This window comes from Drosophila serrata, unplaced genomic scaffold (genome assembly GCF_035046125.1).
Source record: "Drosophila serrata isolate PLE 108 unplaced genomic scaffold, ASM3504612v1 contig_241, whole genome shotgun sequence".
NCBI classification, from domain to species: domain Eukaryota; kingdom Metazoa; phylum Arthropoda; class Insecta; order Diptera; family Drosophilidae; genus Drosophila; species Drosophila serrata.
Genome location: NW_028257139.1, coordinates 2704977 through 2730264, shown reverse-complemented (window position 1 = coordinate 2730264; position 25288 = coordinate 2704977). Strand labels below are relative to the sequence as shown.

Below are 25288 nucleotides of genomic sequence, written 5' to 3'. Positions count from 1 at the left end.
TAATGTGACACACAGGCTTGTTCGATTATTAAAGTTAGTTTCATAGCAAAACATTTGAAGCATAACTCATATCCTCATTCTACCATATGGGGTCTTTGCAGATGAATTCAATATCATTGTTCTACTTAATTCGGAAGAACTTTAATTACAGTACAACAGTGTAGTGCAAGTTAAAAATATTGTTGATAATATCTTTTTGTTGATGGATAATTCCTAAGATATTTTGTGAAGCATTTATACATATGTATAGATCCTGCTGAATGTACGGGTCTGTAGGTCCTAAATCCATGCTTCCATTAAAAGGGATAGATCCATTTAACTTTTGGTGTGGAATCCAATTTGTAGAGGGTAACAAAACTGAGGTAATTATATAAATGATGAGTATAAATTGTATCAATTTTAGTTTTTGATAAAAAATTGTTACTTTTTGCGTTATATATATTGATGTTTAATTGATGATTAAAATTGATTTATCTTGCGGGTTCAAGGTGATATAAATTCTAGCGGAAAATTTCGTCGTTACTATTTTTTAAGTCTTTTTAAGTGATATTTGGCAAGTGTTTTTAAATATATAAATCAATATCCAAGCAATTCGTTAATTTCAAAATAATATTTTACGAATTTTGCAATCGAAAACCGATACGAAAATACATATGTATAATTCGGATTTTTAACGATTCCTTTGTTCAGCGGTATTATAACAATTTAAATGGTATATAATGGAAAACCATACAAGTTTGTTGTTGTTTCGATGTAATGATCGATATTTCAAATTCAGCATTTGCAGTAATCATATTTCGACTCAAATAAGAGTGTTAAATATTTGATTTTGTGTTTAATTGCAAGCTTTATTGTTGATTTATGAAAAAAGCATTGGTAGCAATTATCGACGATTCGAGTAATTCGTATTTAATATCCGAGGTGTTATTAATTATGAGTAAACTTGAAGGTGTGTTGAGGTTGATAAATTCATTCATCATTTTACATTACATTAGAAAAATAAATAAATTCAGACATAAACTAATTCAATAAGAAACACTAAAATTAAATTTTAAGACTGCAGACAGTATGTATTCTAATGCAATAACTAACATATTCAAACAACATTTACTGTAAAGACGTATACGATAAGTTTTAATTCTTTAAAATATTTAGAAGATTATTATTTAAACGAATATTATTTCACCAAAATAATAATATTAAAATTTAAAGGACATTTTCTGGATTATATGGATCGAAGTAAATTGTAATTAAACAATAATATAAAATCTGAAAAGCAAACAAAAAATACATAAACACTGAAATAGAAGTCCAGTTCAATGATATAAACATAACATATGTATAAGTACAAAAATAACTTGGATTGAAGGTAAGAAAAACATATTTAGTGAATGTAGAGTATATAAGGGAATAGATTAATATATTTATGAAAATCCTACAAATAAATTTTATATGAATGCATGTATAGTAATGCTATGGCTATATTTTCCTTAAAGCCTATCTATCCATTTTCTGGTATTTTAAGAACCTAGAAGGGATACACATGAATCAATAATACTTGAAAAACATATCAGAAGCAGTCCTACCTAAATTGTTATAAAATTAGTTTTAGAATAATTCGAACGAGGTATAGATTATATATAACCGAACAAGGTAATTAAGAATTAAATTAAGAGAATAGAAAACATATCAATACTTAAAGTTATTCCATTTGTCTGAAGAAGAATGTGATGTGTGATAAAAATCGTCAATAGAAGTCCAAAAATGTTTGTATATATATATATAATATTGTTGTCCGTATAATTTTAATATAAAATAGTTGTGTTGTTACGTATTTAAAAATAATAATTTTTAATAAATTATCCTTAATGATGTCTTTAGTGTTTTTCTTTGGTAAAATATTCATTTTATATTGTATCCAAATTAATTTGTTGTATGTTTTATCTTTTTCTGTAAAACAGATTTATCTTGATTTTATATTCAATGACTTTTTTCTCTTAGTACAATGTGTAAACGTATAGTATTTTAAGAAATTCAAAACGCATACATATTCTATGAGAATTTATTTTTCTTTTGAGATGCTATTAAGGTTAGTTTCATAGTCAAAGCATTTGAAGCATAACACTTAATGTTCTTTATGATGTGAAATTATGTATTTCTTGCAGATGACTGTAATTATATTGTTTAACTTAGTCCGGTAAAACTATAAATACAGTACAAATGTGCAGAAGCAATCTTAGCTAACTATTTTTGAATATTTGTTTTCTTTTCTTAATGTTGGTCTAATTTTGTAATGGATAAGTAAGATCGTAATGTTATATGTATGTACTTGTTGTTGATACATTTATAGTAACACTCAATCATATATACTCAATGTATTTTTATTTATTTAATTGAATTATTTATTTCAAAAAATGGATTTAGCTTTTATGTTTTGTGGTTAACATGGAAGAAAGCCTTGAATTTATAAAATAATTCTTTAAATTTTAAAGACGAAAATCATATATGACGCAATCCAGCGGTAATGATTTATCCTCTTTGACAGAGTTTGAGAATGCTTATTGGATGGATAACTTGGTGTATATATAAATATATATATATTTATAAATATGATATATAATATCATGTGCAGCTTTTATTGGATTAATTATATTTGCACTGCAAAATACACTTTGAAATGTATAATAGCCTGTATGTTTTGAATAATATCCAGTATCGATGAGTCGTATTGGTTCCTTTTGATATCTTATGGTATTTTCAAAGGGAAAATAGTGTTGCTCAAGTTTTTATACAAATTTTGGGGATTTGTTTCGTGTTTGTATTTGATACATGTGTCTTTTCAGTTTGAAGACAAACAAGATATAAATTCCATGGGTCTGAATCAATTTTAAATGAAGTTCAGCAAATTATGCAAGCCTTGATTATGTGTAAATTTAGCAGCATTTTGAAACGATCCAAAAATTAATCCGATTAACATTTCAAAAGGAATTCATTTTCAGTTTTTTTTTTTATTTCCAAGTGATGTTTTATGTATAATAATGGTACATAGTAGTAGTAGACGTTGTTTACATCGGAGCTCTTCTATGCTTGTGGAATTTAAAGATTAAAGATTAAAAGCAATAAAATTTAAATACCGAACTTATAAGAAACAAGAAAAATATATAATTAGGTAATAAAAAAAAAAAAAAATACAGGAAGATTATTTTGTTTGCCAAACAATTTAACAAAAATGTGGCAAAGAATTATGCCTTTTTATGGATGTAAAAACTAAAAATTATTAATACATTTGAAATATAAAAATTCTCCTCCTTAGTTAATAAAAAATATTAAAAGAAATCCTACCTATTCTTTTGTAAGTATTTTACACTCCACGAATAAGGTACGGTTGATTAATATGAGATACATTTCAAAACCATTGCCTATTTTATGGTAAGGATTTTTACCAGAAGTTTTTGTTTAAATAACACCGGAATATTGCCAAATTGGATATGTTTTAAGGAAGCCTACCTATACTTCTTTAAGTAATTTAGACTTCACAAACCAATAAGGGGTATAGGATAAATCAATTCAAAAACCCTGCCTACTTTAAGTAAAATATTTTTAACAGAAGTTTTTGTTTATATTTGAGTTACATTTCAGAGAACCTGCCTATTTTATGTTAAAGATGGTTATCAGATGGTTTTGTTTATATTTGAGATATATTTTATTTTAAGGATTTCTACCAGGAATTTTTGTTTAAATAACACCGGAATATTGCCAAGTTGGCTATGTTTTAAGAAAGCCTACCTATTCTTCTGTAAGTATTTTACACTTTCAAACCATTTGTGGGTATAGAAAAAATTATTTCAGAACCCTGCCTATTTTATTTTAAGGGTTTTACCAGGAGTTTTTTTTTAAATATCACCGGAATATTGCCAAGTTGGCTATGTTTTAAGAAAGCCTACCTATACTTTTTTAAGTATTTTACACTTCACCAACCATTAATGGATATAGGATAAATCAATTCAAAAACCCTGCATACTTTAAGTTAAATATTTTTAACAGAAGTTGTTGTTTATATTTGAGATATATTTTATATTAAGGATTTTTACCAGAAGTTTTTGTTTAAATAACACCGGAATATTGCCAAGTTGGCTATGATTTAAGAAAGCCGACCTATTCTTTTGTAAGTATTTTACACTTCACAAACCATTAAAGGGTATAGGATAAATCATTTCAGAAGCCCTGCCTATTTTTTGTTAAGGGTTTTTACCAGGAATTTTTGTTTAAATAACACCTGAATATTGCCAAGTTGGCTATGGTTTAAGAAAGCCTACCTATTCTTCTTTAAGTATTTTACACTTCACAAACCATTAAAGGGTATAGGATAAATCAATTCAGAAACCCTGCATATTTTATGTTAAGGGTTTTTACCTGAAGGATTTGTTTATATTTGAGATACATTTCAGAGAACCTGCCTATTTTATGTTTAGGATTTTTAACAGAAGTTTTTGTTTATATTTGATATATATTTTATGTTGAGGAGTTTTACCAGGAGTTATTGTTTAAATATCACCGGAATATTGCCAAGTTGGCTATGTTTTAAGAAAGCCTACCTATTCTTCTTTAAGTATTTTACACTTCTCAAACCAATAAGGGGTACAGAATAAATCAATTCAGAAACCCTGCCTATTTTATGTTAAGGGTTTTTACCTGAAGGATTTGTTTATATTTGAGATATATTTCAGAGAACCTGCCTATTTTATGTTTAGGATTTTTAACAGAAGTTTTTGTTTATATTTGAGATATATTTTATGTTCAGGAGTTTTACCAGAAGTTTTTGTTTAAATAACACCGGAATATTGCCAAGTTGGCTATGTTTTAAGAAAGGCTACCTATTCTTTTGTAAGTATTTTTCACTTCCAAACCATTTATGGGTATAGGATAAATCATTTTAGAACCCTGCCTATTTTATTTTAAGGGTTTTTACCAGAAGTATTTGTTTAAATAACACCGGAATATTGTTCTAAGAAAGCCTACCTATTTTCTGTAAGTATTTTACACTTCACAAACTATTAAAGGGTATAGGATAAATCATTTGAGAAGTCCTGTCTATTTTATTTTAAAGATTTCTATTAGGAATTTTTGTTTAAATAACACCGGAATATTGCCAGTTTGCTGTTTTAAGAAAGCCTACCTATTCTTCTGTTAGTATTTTACACGTCACAAACCATTAATGGGTATAGAATAAATCATTTCAGAAGCCCTGCCTATTTTATTTTAAGGGTTTTTACCAGGAGTTTTTGTTTAAATATCACCGGAATATTGCCAAGTTGGCCATGTTTTAAGAAAGCCTACCTATTCTTTTGTAAGTATTTTACACTTTCAAACCATTTATGGGTATAGAATAAATCATTTTAGAACCCTGCCTATTTAATTTTAAGGGTTTTTACCAGGAGTTTTTGTTTAAATAACACCGGAATATTGTTTTAAGAAAGCCTACCTATTCTTCTGTAAGTATTTTACACTTCACAAACCATTAAAGGGTATAGGATAAATCAATTCAGAAGCCCTGCCTATTTTATGTTAAGGATTTTTACCTGAAGGTTTTGTTTATATTTGAAATACATTTCAGAGAAACTACCTATTTTATGTTAAAGTATTTTCAATTCACAGATGTTTTTTTATATTTGAGATATATTTTATTTTAAGGATTTCTACCAGGAATTTTTGTTTAAATAACACCGGAATATTGCCAAGTTGGCTATGATTTAAGAAAGCCTACCTATTCTTCTGTAAGTATTTTACACTTCACAAACCATTAAAGGGTATAGGATACATCATTTCAGAAGTCCTGCCTATTTTATGTTAAGGGTTTTTACCAGGAATTTTTGTTTAAATAACACCGGAATATTGCCTAGTTGGCTATGTTTTAAAAAAGCCTACCTATTCTTTTGTAAGTATTTTACACTTCACAAACCATTTAAGGGTATAGGATAAATCAATTCAGAAACCCTGCCTATTTTATGTTAAGGGTTTTTACCAGGAGTTTTTGTTTAAATATCACCGGAATATTGCCAAGTTGGCTATGTTTTAAGAAAGCATACCTATTCTTCTGAAAGTATTTTACATTTCACAAACCATTAAAGGGGAGTAGAATAAATCATTTCAGAAGCCCTGCCTATTTTACTTTAAGCTTTTTTACCAGGAATTTTTGTTTAAATAACACCGGAATATTGTTTTAAAAAAGCCTACCTATTCTTCTGTAAGTATTTTTCACTTCACAAACCATTAATGGGTATAGAATAAATCATTTCAGAAGCCCTGCCTATTTTATTTTAAGGGTTTTTACCAGGAGTTTTTTTTTTAAATATCACCGGAATATTGCCAAGTTTGCTATGTTTTAAGAAAGCCTACCTATTCTTCTGTAAGTATTTTACACTTCACAAACCATTAAAGGGGATAGGATAAATCATTTCAGAAGCCCTGCCTATTTTATTTTAAGGATTTTTACCAGGAATTTTTGTTTAAATATCACCGGAATATTGTTTTAAGTAAGCCTACCTATTCTGCTGTAAGTATTTTACATTTCACAAACCATTAAAGGGTATAGGATTAATCTTTTCAGAAGTCCTCCCTGTTTTAATTAAAGGATTTTTACCAGGAACTTTTGTTTTAAAAAAAACCGGAATATTGCCAAGTTGGCTATGTTTTAAGAAAGCCTACCTATTCTACTGTAAGTATTTTACACTTCACAAACCATTAATGGGTATAGAATAAATCATTTCAGAAGCCCTGCCTATTTTATTTTAAGGGTTTTTACTAGGAATTTTTGTTTAAATAACACAGGAATATTGCCAAGTTGGCTATGTTTTAAAAAAGCCTACCTATTCTTCTGTTAGTATTTTACACTTCACAAACCATTTAAGGGTATAGGATAAATCAATTCAGAAACCCTGCCTATTTTATGTTAAGGGTTTTTACCAGGAGTTTTTGTTTAAATATCACCGGAATATTGCCAAGTTGGCTATGTTTTAAAAAAGCCTACCTATTCTTCTGAAAGTATTTTACATTTCACAAACCATTAAAGGGGAATAGAATAAATCATTTCAGAAGCCCTGCCTATTTTACTTTAAAGGTTTTTACCAGGAATTTTTTTTAAATAACACCGAAATATTGTTTTAAAAAAGCCTACCTATTCTTCTGTAAGTATTTTACATTTCACAAACCATTAAAGGGTATAGGAAAAATCATTTCAGAAGCCCTGCCTATTTTCTTTTAAGGATTTTTACCAGGAATTTTTGTTTAAATAACACCGGAATATTGTTTTAAGAAAGCCTACCTTTTCTTTTGTAAGTATTTTACACTTCACAAACCATTAATGGGTATAGAATAAATCATTTCAGAAGCCCTGCCTATTTTATTTTAAGGGTTTTTACCAGGAATTTTTGTTTAAATAACACAGGAATATTGCCAAGTTGGCTATGTTTTAAGAAAGCCTACCTATTCTTCTGTTAGTATTTTACACTTCACAAACCATTAAAGGGTATAGGATAAATCAATTCAGAAACCCTGCCTATTTTATGTTAAGGGTTTTTACCAGGAGTATTTGTTTCAATATCACCGGAATATTGTTTTAAGTAAGCCTACCTATTTGCTGTAAGTATTTTACATTTCACAAACCATTAAAGGGTTTAGGATTCATCTTTTCAGAAGTCCTCCCTGTTTTTTGATTTAAGGATTTTTACCAGGAACTTTTGTTTTAAAAAAAACCGGAATATTGCCAAGTTGGCTATGTTTTAAGAAAGCCTACCTATTCTACTGTAAGTATTTTACATTTCACAAACCATTAAAGGGTATAGAATAAATCAATTCAGAAACCCTGCCTGCTTTATGTTAAATATTTTGAACAGAAGTTTTTGTTTATATTTGAGATATATTTTATGTTAAGGATTTTTACCAGGAATTTTTGTTTAAATAACACAGGAATATTGCCAAGTTGGCCATGTTTTGAGAAAGCCTACCTATTATTTTGTAAGTATTTTACACTTCACAAACCATTAATGGGTATAGAATAAATCATTTCAGAAGTCCTGCCTATTTTATTTTAAGGGTTTTTACCAGGAGTTTTTGTTTAAATATCACCGGAATATTGCCAAGTTAGCTACGTTTTAAGAAAGTCTACCAATTTTTTTGTAAGTATTTTACACTTCACAAGCCATTAAAGGGTATAGGATAAATCCTTTCAGAAGCCCTGCCTATTTTATGTTATGGGAATTTTTTTTTAAATGAACCGGTATTGTTTATTGGATATACTTTTTAGAGAACCTGCCTATTTTATGGTAATGATTTTATACTCAGTAGTTTTATGGTTAGAATAAATCATTTCAGAAGCCCTGCCTATTTTATTTTAAGGGTTTTTACCAGGAGTTTTTGTTTAAATATCACTGGAATATTGCCAAGTTGGCTATGTTTTAAGAAAGCATACCTTATCTTCTGTAAGTATTTTACATTTCAGAAACAAATAATGGGTATAAGATAAATTATTTCCTAAACCCTGCCTATTTGTAGCCATAATAAATGTAGATGTACATTTTGTTGAGGAAGGATTTACGAAACAGGGGATTTTTAATGTATTCCAAGATGCTAATGTGACACACAGGCTTGTTCGATTATTAAAGTTAGTTTCATAGCAAAAGCATTGGAAGCATAACTCATATCCTCATTCTACTATATGGGGTCTTCCTTTAAAATGATGATTAGATCCATTGTAAATCTTGTGGTGTGGATTTCAATTTGTAGATGGTAAGAGTATAAGTGAAAAAACTGAGGTAATTGTATTAAATGATGAGTCATTTAAATTTGTGTGGAATCAATTTGTAGAGGGTAGTATTGAGGTGATTATATAAATGATGACTATAAATTGTATCAATTTTATTTTTAACACAAAATTGTTACTTTTTGCGTTATATATATTGATGTTTAATTGATGATTAAAATTGATTTATCTTGCGGGTTCAAAGTGATATAAATTCTAGCGGAAAATGTCGTCGCTACTATTTGTTAAGTCTTTTTAAGTGATATTTGGCAAGTGTTTTTAAATATATAAATCAATATCCAAGCAATTTGTTATTTTCAAAATAATATTTGACGAATTTTGCAATCGAAAACCGATACGAAAATATATATGTATAAATCGGATTTTTAACGATTCCTTTGTTCAGCGGTATTATAACAATTTAAATGGTATATAATGGAAAACCATAAAAATTTGTTTTTGTTTCGATGTAATGGTTGATATTCAAATTCAGCATTTGCAGTAATTATATTTCCACTCAAATAAGAGTGTTAAATATTTGATTTTGTGTTTAATTGCAAGCTTTATTTTTGATTTATGAAAAAAGCATTGGTAGCAATTATCGACGATTCGAGTAATTCGTATATAACATTCGAGGTGTTATTAATTATGAGTAAACTTGAAGGTGTGTTGAGGTTGATAAATTCATTCATAATTTTAAATTAGATTAGTAAAATAAATAAATCTTCAGACATAAATTAATTCAATAAGAAATACTTAAAATAATGCATTAACTAACATTTCAAACAAAATTATTGTAAAGACGTATACAATAATCTTTAATGTGTTTAAAATATTTAGAAGATTATTATTTAAACGAATATTATTTTACCAAAATAATCATAATAAAATCTTAAAGGAAATTATCTGGATTATTTGGGTCGTATTAAATTGTAATTAAATAATAATATACAAAATAGAAGAAATAGAAGTCCAGTTCAATGGTATAAACATAACATATAAGTACAAAAATAACTTGGATTGAAGGTAAGAAAAACATATTTAGTGAATGTAGTATATAAGGGAATAGATTAATATATTTATGAGAATCCTACAAATAAATTTTATATGAATGTATGTATAGTAATGCTATGGCTATATTTTCCTTAAAGCCTATCTATCCATTTTCTGGTATTTTAAGAACCTAGAAGGGATACACATGAATCAATAATACTTGAGAAACATATCAGAAGCAGTCCTACCTAAATTGTTATAAAATTAGTTTTAGAATAATTCGAATGAGGTATAGACTATACATAACCGAACAAGGTAATTAAGAATTAAATTAAGAGAATAGAAAACATATCAATACTTAAAGTTATTCGATTTGTCTGAAGAAGAATGTGATGTGTGATAAAGATCGTCAATAGAAGTCCAAAAATGTGTGTATATATCTAATATTGTTGTCCGTATAATTTTAATATAAAATAGTTGTGTTGTTACGTACGTATTTAATAAAAATAATTTTTAATAAATTATCCTTAATGATGTCTTTAGTGTTTTTCTTTTGGTAAAATATCCGTTTTATATTGTATCCAAATAAATTTGTTGTATGTTTAGTCTTCTTTTGTAAAACATATTTATCTTGATTTTATATTGAATGATTTTTTTCTCTTAGTAAAATGTGTAGACGTATAGTAATTTAAAAAATTCAAAACGCATACATATTCTATGAGAATTATTCGTTTATTAAGGTTAGTTTCATAGTCAAAGCATTTGAAGCATAACACTTAATGTTCTTTATGATGTGAAATTATGTATTTCTTGCAGATGACTGTAATTATATTGTTTAACTTAGTCCGGTAAAACTATAAATACAGTACAAATGTGGAGAAGCAATCTTAGCTAACTATTTTTGAATATTTGTTTTCTTTTCTTAATGTTGGTCTAATTTTGAATTGGATAAGTAAGATCGTAATGTTATATGTATGTACTTGTTGTTGATACATTTATAGTAACACTCAATCATATATACTCAATGTATTTTTATTTATTTTATTGAATTATTTATTTAAAAAAATGGATTTAGCTTTTATGTTTTGTGGTTAACATGGAAGAAAGCCTTGAATTTATAAAATAATTCTTTAAATTTTAAAGACGAAAATCATATATGACGCAATCCAGCGGTAATGATTTATCCTCTGACAGAGTTTGAGAATGCTTATTGGATGGATAAATTGGTGTATATATAAATATATATATATTTATAAATATGATATATAATATCATGTGCAGCTTTTATTGGATTAATTATATTTGCACTGCAAAATACACTTTGAAATGTATAATAGCCTGTATGTTTTTTAATAGTGTTGATGAGTTTTGAATAATATCCAGTATCGATGAGTCGTATTGGTTCCTTTTGATATCTTATGGTATTATCAAAGGGAATATAGTGTTGCTCAAGTTTTAATACAAATTTTGGGGATTTGTTTCGTGTTTGTATTTGATACATGTGTCTTTTCAGTTTGAAGACAAACAAGATATAAATTCCATGGGTCTGAATCAATTTTAAATGAAGTTCAGCAAATTATGCAAGCCTTGATTATGTGTAAATTTAGCAGCATTTTGAAACGATCCAAAAATTAATCCGATTAACATTTCATAAAGAATTCATTTTCAGTTTTTTTTTGTTTATTCCAAGTGATGTTTTATGTATAATAATGGTACTTAGTAGTAGTAGACGTTGTTTACATCGGAGCTCTTTTATGCTTGTGGAATTTAAAGATTTAAGATTAAAAGCAATAACATTTTAATACCGAACTTATAAGAAACAAGAAAAGTATATAATTAGGTAATAATAAAAAAAATACAGGAAGATTATTTTGTTAGCCAAACAATTTAACAAAAATGTGGCAAAGCAATAAAAATTATTAATACATTTAAAATATAAAAATTCTCCTCCTTAGTTTATAAAAAATATTAAAAGAAATCCTACCTATTCTTTTGTAAGTATTTTACACTCCACGAATCTTTATAAGGTACGGTTGATTAATATTAGATACATTTCAAAACCATTGCCTATTTTATGGTAAGGATTTTTATCAGAAATGTTGTATAAATATTACCGGAATATTGCAAAATTGGCTGTGTTTTCAGGAAGCCTACCTATTGTTTTGTAAGTATTTAACACTTTACAAACCATTAATAGGATAGTATATGATAGATCATTTCAGAAACCCTGCCTATTTTATGTTAAGGATTTTTACCTGAAGGTTTTGTTTACTAGTGAGATACATTTTTGAGAACCTGCCTATTTTATGTTAAGGGTTTTTACCAGAAGGTTTTGTTTATATTTGAGATATATTTATGTTAAGGAGTTTTACCAGGAGTTATTGTATAAATAACACCGGAATATTGCCAAGTTGGCTATGTTTTAAGAAAGCCTTCCTATACTTCTTTACACTTCACAAACCATTAAGGGGTATAGGATAAATCTATTCAGAAACCCTGCCTATTTTATGTTAAGGGTTTTTACCAGAAGTTTTTGTTTATATTTGAGATACATTTCAGACCCTGCTATTTTATGTTAAAGATTTTTACCAGAAGTTTTTTTTTATATTTGAGTTACATTTCAGAGATAATGCCTATTTTATGTTAAGTATTTTTACCAGAAGTTTTTCTTTAAATAACACCGGAATATTGCCCAGTTGGCCATGTTTTCAAGAAAGCCTACCTATTCTTTTATAAATATTTTACAATTCACAATAATAAATCAATTCAGAAACCCTGCCTATTTTATTTTAGGGATTTTTACCAAAAGTTTTTTTTTATATTTGAGACACATTTTAGGAACCCTGCCTATTTTATGTTAAGTATTTTTACAAGAAGGATTGATTATATTTGAGATACATTTCAGAGACCCTGCCTATTTTATGTTAAGTATTTTTACCAGAAATTTTTGTTTAAGTAACACCGGAATATTGCCAAGTTGGCCATGTTTTAAGCAAGTCTACCTATTCTTCTGTAAATATTTTACACTTCACAATAATAAATTAATTCAGAAATCCTACCTATTTTATTGTAAGGATTTTTACCAAAAGTTTTTGTTTATATTTGAGACACATTTTAGGAACCCTGCCTATTTTATGTTAAATATTTTTAAAAGAAGGATTGATTATATTTGAGATACATTTCAGAGACCCTGCCTATTTTATGTTAAGTATTTTTACCAGAAATTTTTGTTTAAGTAACACCGGAATATTGCCAAGTTGGCCATGTTTTGAGCAAGTCTACCTATTGTTTGTAAATATTTTACACTTCACAATAATAAATTAATTCAGAAATCCTACCTATTTTATTGTAAGGATTTTTACCAAAAGTTTTTGTTTATATTTGAGACACATTTTAGGAACCCTGCCTATTTTATGTTAAGTATTTTTACAAGAAGGATTGATTATATTTGAGATACATTTCAGAGACCCTGCCTATTTTATGTTAAGTATTTTTACCAGAAATTTTTGTTTAAGTAACACCGGAATATTGCCAAGTTGGCCATGTTTTAAGCAAGTCTACCTATTCTTCTGTAAATATTTTACACTTCACAATAATAAATTAATTCAGAAACCCTACCTATTTTATTGTAAGGAGTTTTTACCACAAGTTTTAGTTTATATATTAGACACATTTTAGGAACCCTGCCTATTTTATGTTAAGTATTTTTACAAGAAGGATTGATTATATTTGAGATACATTTTAGAGACCCTGCCTATTTTATGTTAAGTATTTTTACCAGAAATTTTTGTTTAAGTAACACCGGAATATTGCCAAGTTGGGCATGTTTTTGAGAAAGCCTAAATATTCTTCAGTAAATATTTTACACTTCACAATAATAAATCAATTCAGAAACCCTACCTATTTTAATGTAAGGATTTTTTACCACAAGTTTTTGTTTATATATTAGATACATTTCAGAGACCCTGCCTATTTCATGTTAAGGATTTTTACCAGAAGATTTTGTTTAAACAACACCGGAATATTGCCAAGTTGGCCATGTTTCAAGAAAGCCTACCTATTTTTCTGTAAATATTTTACACTTCACAATAATAAATCAATTCAGAAATCCTACCTATTTTATTGTAAGGATTTTAACCAAAAGTTTTTGTTTATATATTAGATACATTTCAGATACCCTGCCTATTTTATGTTAAGGATTTTTTCTAGATTTCGTTTATATTTGAGATACATTTCAGAAACCCTGCCTATTTCATACTGAGGATTTTTACCATAAACTTTGATTATATTTGAGATACATTTCAGAGACCATGCCTATTTCATGTTAAGTATTTTTACCAGAAGTTTTTCTTTAATTAACACCGGAATATTGCCAAGTTGGCCATGTTTCAAGAAAGCCTACCTATTCTTTTATAAATATTTTGCACTTCACAATAATAAATCAATTCAGAAACCCTGCCTATTTTATTTTAAGGATTTTTACCAAAAGTTTTTTTTTATATTTGAGATACATTTTAGGAACCCTGCCTATTTTATGTTAAGTATTTTTACGAGAAGGATTGATTATATTTGAGATACATTTCAGAGACCCTGCCTATTTCATGTTAAGGATTTTTACCAGAAGATTTTGTTTAAATAACACCGGAATATTGCCAAGTTGGCCATTTTTCAAGAAAGCCTACCTATTCTTCTGTAAATATTTTACACTTCACAATAATAAATTAATTCAGAAACCCTACCTATTTTATTGTAAGGATTTTTTACCACAAGTTTTTGTTTATATATTAGATACATTTCAGAAACCCTGCCTATTTAATATTAAGGATTTTTACCATAAGGTTTGATTATATTTGAGATACATTTCAGAGACAATGCCTATTTTATGTTAAATATTTTTACCATATTTTTCTGTAAATATTTTACACATCTCAATAATAAATTAATTCAGAAACCCTACCTATTTTATTCTAAGGATATTTTAACACAAGTTTTCGTTTATATATTAGATACATTTCAGAGACCCTGCCTATTTCATGTTAAGGATTTTTACCAGAAGATTTTGTTTAAACAACACCGGAATATTGCCAAGTTGGCCATGTTTCAAGAAAGACTACCTATTTTTCTGTAAATGCTTCACACTTCACAATAATAAATCAATTCAGAAACCCTACCTATTTTATTGTAAGGATTTTTAACCAAAAGTTTTTGTTTTTATATTAGATACATTTCAGATACCCTGCCTATTTTATGTTAAGGATTTTTTCTAGATTTCGTATATATTTGAGATACATTTCAGAAACCCTGCCTATTTCATACTGAGGATTTTTACCATAAACTTTGATTATATTTGAGATACATTTCAGAGACCATGCCTATTTCATGTTAAGGATTTTTACCAGAAGATTTTGTTTAAACAACACCGGAATATTGCCAAGTTGGCCATGTTTCAAGAAAGCCTACCTATTCTTCTGTAAATATTTTACACTTCACAATAATAAATCAATTCAAAAATCCTACCTATTTTTTTGTAAGGATTTTTACCACAAGTTTTTGTTTATATATTAGATACATTTCAGAAACCCTGCCTATTTCATGTTAAGTATTTTTACCAGAAATTTTTGTTTAAGTAACACCGGAATATTGCCAAGTTGGGCATGTTTTTGAGAAAGCCTAAATATTCTTCAGTAAATATTTTACACTTCACAATAATAAATCAATTCAGAAACCCTACCTATTTTAATGTAAGGATTTTTTACCACAAGTTTTTGTTTATATATTAGATACATTTCAGAGACCCTGCCTATTTCATGTTAAGGATTTTTACCAGAAGATTTTGTTTAAACAACACCGGAATATTGCCAAGTTGGCCATGTTTCAAGAAAGCCTACCTATTTTTCTGTAAATATTTTACACTTCACAATAATAAATTAATTCAGAAACCCTACCTATTTTATTGTAAGGATTTTTTACCACAAGTTTTTGTTTATATATTAGATACATTTCAGAAACCCTGCCTATTTAATATTAAGGATTTTTACCATAAGGTTTGATTATATTTGAGATACATTTCAGAGACCCTGCCTATTTTATGTTAAGTATTTTTACCATATTTTTCTGTAAATATTTTACACATCTCAATAATAAATTAATTCAGAAACCCTACCTATTTTATTCTAAGGATATTTTAACACAAGTTTTCGTTTATATATTAGATACATTTCAGAGACCCTGCCTATTTCATGTTAAGGATTTTTACCAGAAGATTTTGTTTAAACAACACCGGAATATTGCCAAGTTGGCCATGTTTCAAGAAAGACTACCTATTTTTCTGTAAATGCTTCACACTTCACAATAATAAATCAATTCAGAAACCCTACCTATTTTATTGTAAGGATTTTTACCAAAAGTTTTTGTTTATATATTAGATACATTTCAGATACCCTGCCTATTTTATGTTAAGGATTTTTTCTAGATTTCGTATATATTTGAGATACATTTCAGAAACCCTGCCTATTTCATCCTGAGGATTTTTACCATAAACTTTGATTATATTTGAGATACATTTCAGAGACCCTGCCTATTTAATGTTAAGGATTTTTACCAGAAGATTTTGTTTAAACAACACCGGAATATTGCCAAGTTGTCCATGTTTCAAGAAAGCCTACCTATTCTTCTGTAAATATTTTACACTTCACAATAATAAATCAATTCAAAAATCCTACCTATTTTTTTGTAAGGATTTTTACCACAAGTTTTTGTTTATATATTAGATACATTTCAGAAACCCTGCCTATTTCATATTGATAATTTTTACCATAAGGTTTGATTATATTTGAGATACATTTCAGAGACCCTGCCTATTTTATGTTAAGTATTTTTACCAGAAATTTTTGTTTAAGTAACACCGGAATATTGCCAAGTTGGGCATGTTTTTGTGAAAGCCTACCTATTCTTCAGTAAATATTTTACACTTCACAATAATAAATCAATTCAGAAACCCTACCTATTTTAATGTAAGAATTTTTTACCACAAGTTTTTGTTTATATATTAGATACATTTCAGAAACCCTGCCTATTTAATATTAAGGATTTTTACCAGAAGATTTTGTTTAAGTAACACCGGAATATTGCCAAGTTGGCCATGTTTTAAGAAAGCCTACATATTTTTCTGTAAATATTTTACACTTCACAATAATAAATTAATTCAGAAACCCTACCTATTTTATTGTAAGGATATTTTAACACAAGTTTTCGTTTATATATTAGATACATTTCAGAGACCCTGCCTATTTCATGTTAAGGATTTTTACCAGAAGATTTTGTTTAAACAACACCGGAATATTGCCAAGTTGGCCATGTTTCAAGAAAGACTACCTATTTTTCTGTAAATGCTTCACACTTCACAATAATAAATCAATTCAGAAACCCTACCTATTTTATTGTAAGGATTTTTACCAAAAGTTTTTGTTTATATATTAGATACATTTCAGATACCCTGCCTATTTTATGTTAAGGATTTTTTCTAGATTTCGTTTATATTTGAGATACATTTCAGAAACCCTGCCTATTTCATACTGAGGATTTTTACCATAAACTTTGATTAAATTTGAAATACATTTCAGAGACCCTGCCTATTTCATGTTAAGGATTTTTACCAGAAGATTTTGTTTAAGTAACACCGGAATATTGCCAAGTTGGCCATGTTTTAAGAAAGCCTACCTTTTCTTTTATAAATATTTTGCACTTCACAATAATAAATCAATTCAGAAACCCTGCCTATTTTATTTTAAGGATTTTTACCAAAAGTTTTTGTTTATATATTAGATACATTTCAGAAACCCTGCCTATTTCATATTGATAATTTTTACCTTAAGGTTTGATTATATTTGAGATACATTTCAGAGACAATGCCTATTTTATGTTAAATATTTTTACCAGAAGTTTTTGTTTAAATAACACCGGAATATTGCCAAGTTGGGCATGTTTTCAAGAAAGCCTACCTATTCTTCTGTAAATATTTTACACTTCACAATAATAAATCAATTCAGAAACCCTACCTATTTTATTGTAAGGTTTTTTTACCACAAGTTTTTGTTTATATATTAGATACATTTCAGAGACCATGCCTATTTCATGTTAAGGATTTTTATCAGAAGATGTTGTTTAAACAACACCGGAATATTGCCAAGTTGGCCATGTTTTAAGCAAGTCTACCTATTCTTCTGTAAATATTTTACACTTCATAATAATAAATCAATTCAGAAATCCTACCTATTTTTTGTAAGGATTTTTACCACAAGTTTTTGTTTATATATTAGATACATTTCAGAAACCCTGCCTATTTCATATTGATAATTTTTACCTTAAGGTTTGATTATATTTGAGATACATTTCAGAGACAATGCCTATTTTATGTTAAATATTTTTACCAGAAGTTTTTGTTTAAATAACACCGGAATATTGCCAAGTTGGGCATGTTTTCAAGAAAGCCTACCTATTCTTCTGTAAATATTTTACACTTCGCAATAATAAATCAATTCAGAAACCCTACCTATTTTATTGTAAGGATTTTAACCAAAAGTTTTTCTTTATATATTAGATACATTTCAGATACCCTGCCTATTTTATGTTAAGGATTTTTTCTAGATTTCGTTTATATTTGAGATACATTTCAGAAACCCTGCCTATTTCATACTGAGGATTTTTACCATAAACTTTGATTATATTTGAAATACATTTCAGAGACCCTGCCTATTTCATGTTAAGGATTTTTACCAGAAGATTTTGTTTAAGTAATACCGGAATATGGCCAAGTTGGCCATGTTTTAAGAAAGCCTACATATTTTTCTGTAAATATTTTACACTTCACAATAATAAATCAATTCAGAAATCCTACCTATTTTATTGTAAGGATTTTTACCACAAGTTTTTGTTTATATATTAGGTATATTTCAGAAACCCTGCCTATTTAATATTAAGGTTTTTACCTTAAGGTTTGATTATATTTGAGATACATTTCAGAGACAATGCCTTTTTTATGTTAATTATTTTTACCAGAAGTTTTTGTTTAAATAACACCGGAATATTGCCAAGTTGGGCATGTTTTCAAGAAAGCCTACCTATTCTTCTGTAAATATTTTACACTTCACAATAATAAATCAATTCAGAAACCCTACCTATTTTATTGTAAGGATTTTTTACCACAAGTTTTTGTTTATATATTAGATACATTTCAGAGACCCTGCCTATTTCATGTTAAGGATTTTTACCAGAAGATTTTGTTTAAACAACACCGGAATATTGCCAAGTTGGCCATGTTTTAAGCAAGTCTACCTATTTTTCTGTAAATGCTTCACACTTCACAATAATAAATCAATTCAGAAACCCTACCTATTTTATTTGTAAGGATTTTTACCACAAGTTTTTGTTTATATTTAGATACATTTCAGAAACCCTGCCTATTTTATATTAAGGATTTTTACCATAAGGTTTGATTATATTTGAGATACATTTCAGAGACAATGCCTATTTTATGTTAAATATTTTTACCAGAAGATTTTGTTTAAACAACACCGGAATATTGCCAAGTTGGCCATGTTTCAAGAAAGCCTACCTATTCTTCTGTAAATATTTTACACTTCACAATAATAAATCAATTCAGAAACCCTACCTATTTTATTGTAAGGATTTTTACCACAAGTTTTTGTTTATATATTAGGTATATTTCAGAAACCCTGCCTATTTAATATTAAGGATTTTTACCTTAAGGTTTGATTATATTTGAGATACATTTCAGAGACAATGCCTATTTTATGTTAATTATTTTTACCAGAAGTTTTTGTTTAAATAACACCGGAATATTGCCAAGTTGGGCATGTTTTCAAGAAAGCCTACCTATTCTTTTGTAAATATTTTACACTTCACAATAATAAATCAATTCAGAAACCCTACCTATTTTATTGTAAGGATTTTTTACCACAAGTTTTTGTTTATATATTAGATACATTTCAGAGACCCGCCTATTTCATGTTAACGATTTTTACCAGAAGATTTTGTTTAAACAACACCGGAATATTGCCAAGTTGGCCATGTTTCAAGAAAGCCTACCTATTTTTCTGTAAATATTTTACACTTCACAATAATAAATCAATTCAGAAACCCTGCCTATTTTATTTTAAGGATTTTTACCAAAAGTTTTTTTTTATATATGAGATACATTTTAGAAACCCTGCCTATTTTATATTAAGTAATTTTTACGATAAGGATTGATTATATTTGAGATACATTTCAGAGACCCTGCCTATTTTATGTTAAGTATTTTTACCAGAAGTTTTTGTTTAAATAACACCGAAATATTGCCAAGTTGGCCATGTTTTAAGAAAGCCTACATATTTTTCTGTAAATATTTTACATTTCACAATAATAAATTAATTCAGAAACTCTACCTATTTTATTGCTAGGATTTTTTACCACAAGTTTTTGTTTATATATTAGATACATTTCAGAGACCCTGCCTATTTCATGTTAAGGATTTTTACCAGAAGTTTTTGTTTAAATAACACCGAAATATAGCCAAGTTGGCCATGTTTTTGAGAAAGCCAACCTATTTTATTGTAAGTATTTTACCAGAAGGTTTGATTATATTTGAGATGAATTTCAGAGACTCTGCCTAATTTATGTTAAAGATTTTTACCAGAAGTTTTTGTTTAAATAACTCCGGAATATTGCCAAGTTGGGCATGTTTTAAGAAAGCCTTCCTATTCTTCTGTAAGTATTTTGCACTTCACAAACCATTAATGGAGTATAGGATAATCGTTTCAGAAACCCTGCCTATTAATAGACCATTTACCAGACGTTGTTGTTAAAAATCACCAAATTATTTCTACATATGTATGTAGGAGGTGTTTTACCAAACCCTACCTATTTATTGTTGATATTACCAGATAGATTGATTGTAGATATTATCAATATTACCATAAAGGCTTATAATTTGTCGAGCCTTATATAATGCCATCGGTTATATTATATTTACCAATCCCTACCTAGTTATTGTATATTCTAAAAGTATAAGGTCACGAAGGTTTTTATTTATACCAATTCCTTCCTGTATATTTAAAGTATTACCAAAACAATGCCATGACGGCAAACCCTACCTATTAAATATCACAAATAAAGTTTTAATGTATTATTCAATATTTAAAATACCATTTATATATGTAATTTTACTTATATTATTCAATATTTAAAATACCTCTTTTATATGTAACTTTACCTATATTGCAATTATTTATTAATATATGATTGTTATACCTGTATAGTGTTATAATTTGGGAGTCATAAATACACTTGTATACCTATATGGATATTGTATATTTTACAGTCACGGCGGTTATTATTTATTCCAATTCCTCCCTGTTTATTTTAAAGTATTACCAAAACAATGCCACGACGGCAAACCTCTTAAAGTTTTCACCAAGCCCTACCTATTAAATATCACAAAATAAAGCTTTAAAGTAATATTCAATATTTAAAATACGATTTATATATGTATGTAATTTTACCTATAATATTCAATTTTTAAAATACCATTTTTATATGTAATTTTACCTATATTGAAATTATTTATTAATATATGATTGTTATACCTGTATAGTGTTATAATATGAGAGTCATAAATACACTCGTATACCTATACGAATTTAAAATGATATATTATTTAATATTGAATACCATATCCAAAAGTTAGAGTATACCTGTCAGTATATTAGGGGAAATTAATGTTTGATAATTGTTTGATTTATTATTATTTAGTTATTGTCTTTTTTGTAATTTGTGTATAGTTTATATATGAACTGGGGACGCAAAGGAATATCAATGTCCTAAAATGCGAGAAAATATAAATATACGTACTTGTAAGCTTAACTTTCTTACTTAATAATCTTTCCAATACAAACTTTTAGCATTTAAACGAGATCAGTAGCCCTTCCTTTTTTGTGCAGACACTTGGTCAGATTTTCGGTTTGGTTTGAGAACATCGGATCACTTTGCAGGTAAATCGCAGAGATTTTCGCTTGATGAGATTATAACCTTCCTTCATGAGATTATTGTGGGAACGATAGGTAAAAGTATGGTGATCTTACTGAAATCGGATCTGAGCTTGAAATAAAAAAATGTCTCGAGCAAAAGTTTCGAAATTTATTTTTGGAATCTTGGAATTTTTATTCACTTTTTTTCTGTGGCTTTCTTTTTCCATTAAGGAGCGCTCTTTTCATATTAATTTTTTTTTTTTCAATTTTTGTTTTGTTTCGACAAGAAAGTAAGTATAAATCGGTACAAGTAATTCTTATTTGGTGAAGTGTACAAAAACAAAAAAATTTGAACAGTATCTGGTATAAAGAACATATGTAAGTGACACATTGTTGGTAAAAGAAATGTCTTCCGGTTCGGCTTTACAACTGAATAAATAAGGGTACAGGAACAAAATTAATATTTACAACCAACTGATTTGGCATTCGAGACGCTGCTTCGATTCCTAAATCCATAGACGATGTGTCATTGAACAGTTTCAATACGCCAATACTGCCAAGCTCAACCGATTGATCGCTGTTGGAACAGAGTCATATGTATGCCTGTCTGCCCGCTTTGGTACTTGTTCGATGATGATAGTAAGCAACTTAAGGCCGTTTTGTAGGGCTCACCCTTAGTGGAGCAGAAGAGAAGTCGATACACCGGTGTTCCTATTAACACAATCCGCACAATCAATCTCTGACTGAATCGCGAGCACCCTCGGCCTGGCTGGTCCGCGACCACGAGACCCCAGATACACCACAAGCGGTATTATCTCTGTCCCGGGTCATTGTCGCAGACGCAGCCCATGCCGAACGCAGCAGCACTGGGACAAGTGGGCAAAGTGCATTTTCAGCACCCATATGCCGCCCCAGGCTGGCGCAGGGTATCGTGCTTTCACGTTCGCGTATCAACTTTCAACGCCCAACTATAAAGTTTAGAGAAAGAAATACATATTGCTGGTTAAGTGATGTGGCAGAGTTGCATACATATATAGAGATGGTTACAAATAAAATTAACGCTAAGTAAATGGTTAAGTCGTCTACAAGCTAGTGCCTAAGAGAAGCGACAGAAACAACATGAAGAAAGACGTCAAACTGGAAAGTTTTCCATTGCGAATATGGGGTAGGGGACTGAGGGAAAGGCAGGGCAGTATTGAGTTTTTGCGCAGCTGCCATTGCCATATATATATGTATGTATAAACATATGTACGGGGTCTGAATAATATACGTATGTATGTAGAAATCCACGTCCATTATCATACATACATATGTATGTATGTAAAGCTGGTCTGAATACTTTAAGGTGTGTATCCCCGAGTGGGAGCGAGATGAAACTAATTGTAACCCGGGGCGTATGAGCAATACGCTATATATAGAGCAGCCAGTGGGAGGCCTCTCAATCCGGGGGTTGGGTTGAAGAACAAAGAGAGAATCGAGAACATTCGACTGGGTATGAAATGGGGAAGTATTTCTTGTTACGCAACGTGGCGAAATTGCTGACGTTTTCAGCGAAGAAAAAAGTAACCTACGGATGAGGTTCGAACACGTTTTTTCCGTAGATTGGTTTATAAAACTACATCTTAGGCTTAGGTTGTGCTTACGAATAGAAAAAGAGAACACGCTGAAGTCGCTGCTGTGTGTGTACCTGGCTTCCTCCTATCCCATTTTTTAATCAATCCGCTGATCAGGGTCACCGCCATTCGACTTAGAGAGTGTAGTCCTGGGATCTGCCTCAGACTGTCTAGGTAGGGGGTCACTTTCTAGCCAAAATCGAACGAAATTCTGCCTCTCCAACTGCCTGACGCATTTTGAAATTCCCTGATGCGATGATGACTAATCCGCCATGTTTCCAGGGCCTCTGGTTTCTTTGTTTCCAACTCGAGAGCAAATATTGCTCAACGCTGAGTAATACTAGGTGGGTCCCTCCATTGCTTGGTAGCTAGACTGCTCTTCAACTCCTGCTTCACTGCGAATTTTACACTTTTCCATTTTCTTTTTTTCAATTAACAAGTAACTACTGCTTGCTAGCCAGCAAGAGTGCAAATTTCTTTGTACTAATTTGAGACTTTAATATTTCAGGAACACTATGACTGCACTTGAACACTTTATTTTTGAGAGTGCCGTTCTCTGGCCTCGATGCCTCTATTTATACCCGACGCGCTCGCTTCGGGAAACATCTGCCAGTCTGTCGTGGATTAAGCATTGAGGGTGAGTGAGTAGGTAGGCACTATTGTATCTTGCGGATACGTGACTGGTTTGGCCTGTTTTCTCGCACGTTCTCACGCCAGTGGAGGGTGACACTGTGCTACAAAGCAACCCTCAAACTGAATAACAGAATATTTCTCTACCTACGCTATCTATATTTAACGAAGTCTACAAGAGGGTTCGAGGGGTTCAGGAAAATATATGTACATATGCATATATTATTTGCTAGGGGCATACTATTGTGTTTTTGTGGAATTGTTTTCTCAAATAACTAAACTGGTTTGTGGATAGTATTACTTATTAAAATACTTCTAATATAGAGAAGAATATGTAAACCTATAAGGCATTTTATTCTATTCTATTTTTAATAGAATAACGAGGCTAGTTTATCCTCGGTCTGAAGAATCTTTAAGATCCTAAGTTATCAATCATATTATTCTATAATACAATATTTTTTCATGTTGGTCGGTGTATCTGGGAAATTTCCAGAGCGAGACAGCGACTTTGGAATTTTCGAGAGACAGAGACCACTCGTTAAGGCTTATTAACAGAGTTGTCACCGAGGTATAAATTATATTAAACAGTTCTTGTAATATTTTGTGAAATAAAAACAAACTAAAATGGCCCAACAATTGGTCAGTACTTCTAAATTGTTTATAACAATATTATTAAACAAAGAAAATAAAATTCTAATTTGTAAGATACATGTCAAGTAAGAAGTTCCAAAATCCAACACGTTTCAAAAATGAACAAATGGCGCTGCATTCGATTTGTTGTGAAAGCCGCAATATTTACGCGTAAAATTGGCATGAAAATACATTGTAGGCAGTACAGCTATTTCGTTAAATTCGAAACCTATAAGTTACAATAAAAAAATTCAAAATAATAGCATAATCTTATATAAAAGAAGCCAAAAGTTACCTCTACGACTTGCAGAATTCATTTGTTGTGTTTTACTTTATAATACCCTTACAAGGTATTATAATTTTAGACAGAAGCTTGTTTCGCTGTGAATCAGTCGTTTTCGACCCTATAAATCATACATATTCTTATTCAGTATCAACAGCCGAGTCTATCTAGCCATGTCTGGTCGAGGAATAAATTTATAATAATGTTAAATTGAGTATGCAGATTTAAAAACACAATAAAAACGAACTTAGGAGAGCTTTTCAAATTGAAATTAATGCTTTTTTGGCTGAATGCGAATGTTTTAATCTCAAATATA

The 25288-nt window shown here is 29.2% G+C and overlaps 2 long non-coding RNA genes across 2 annotated transcripts; both read right to left on the bottom strand.

The window, feature by feature from the left end:
- Positions 1–18437: 18437 nt before the first annotated feature.
- Positions 18438–19964, bottom strand: LOC147643896 (uncharacterized). The gene is made up of 2 exons (XR_015271434.1): positions 19404–19964; positions 18438–19123 (listed from the first exon to the last, which is right to left on the bottom strand). It is a non-coding gene; the product is annotated as an uncharacterized LOC147643896 (long non-coding RNA).
- A 2020-nt stretch (positions 19965–21984) lies between these two features.
- LOC147643895 (uncharacterized) lies at positions 21985–24146 on the bottom strand. The gene is made up of 2 exons (XR_015271433.1): positions 23504–24146; positions 21985–22784 (listed from the first exon to the last, which is right to left on the bottom strand). It is a non-coding gene; the product is annotated as an uncharacterized LOC147643895 (long non-coding RNA).
- Between the last annotated feature and the right edge of the window lie 1142 nt (positions 24147–25288).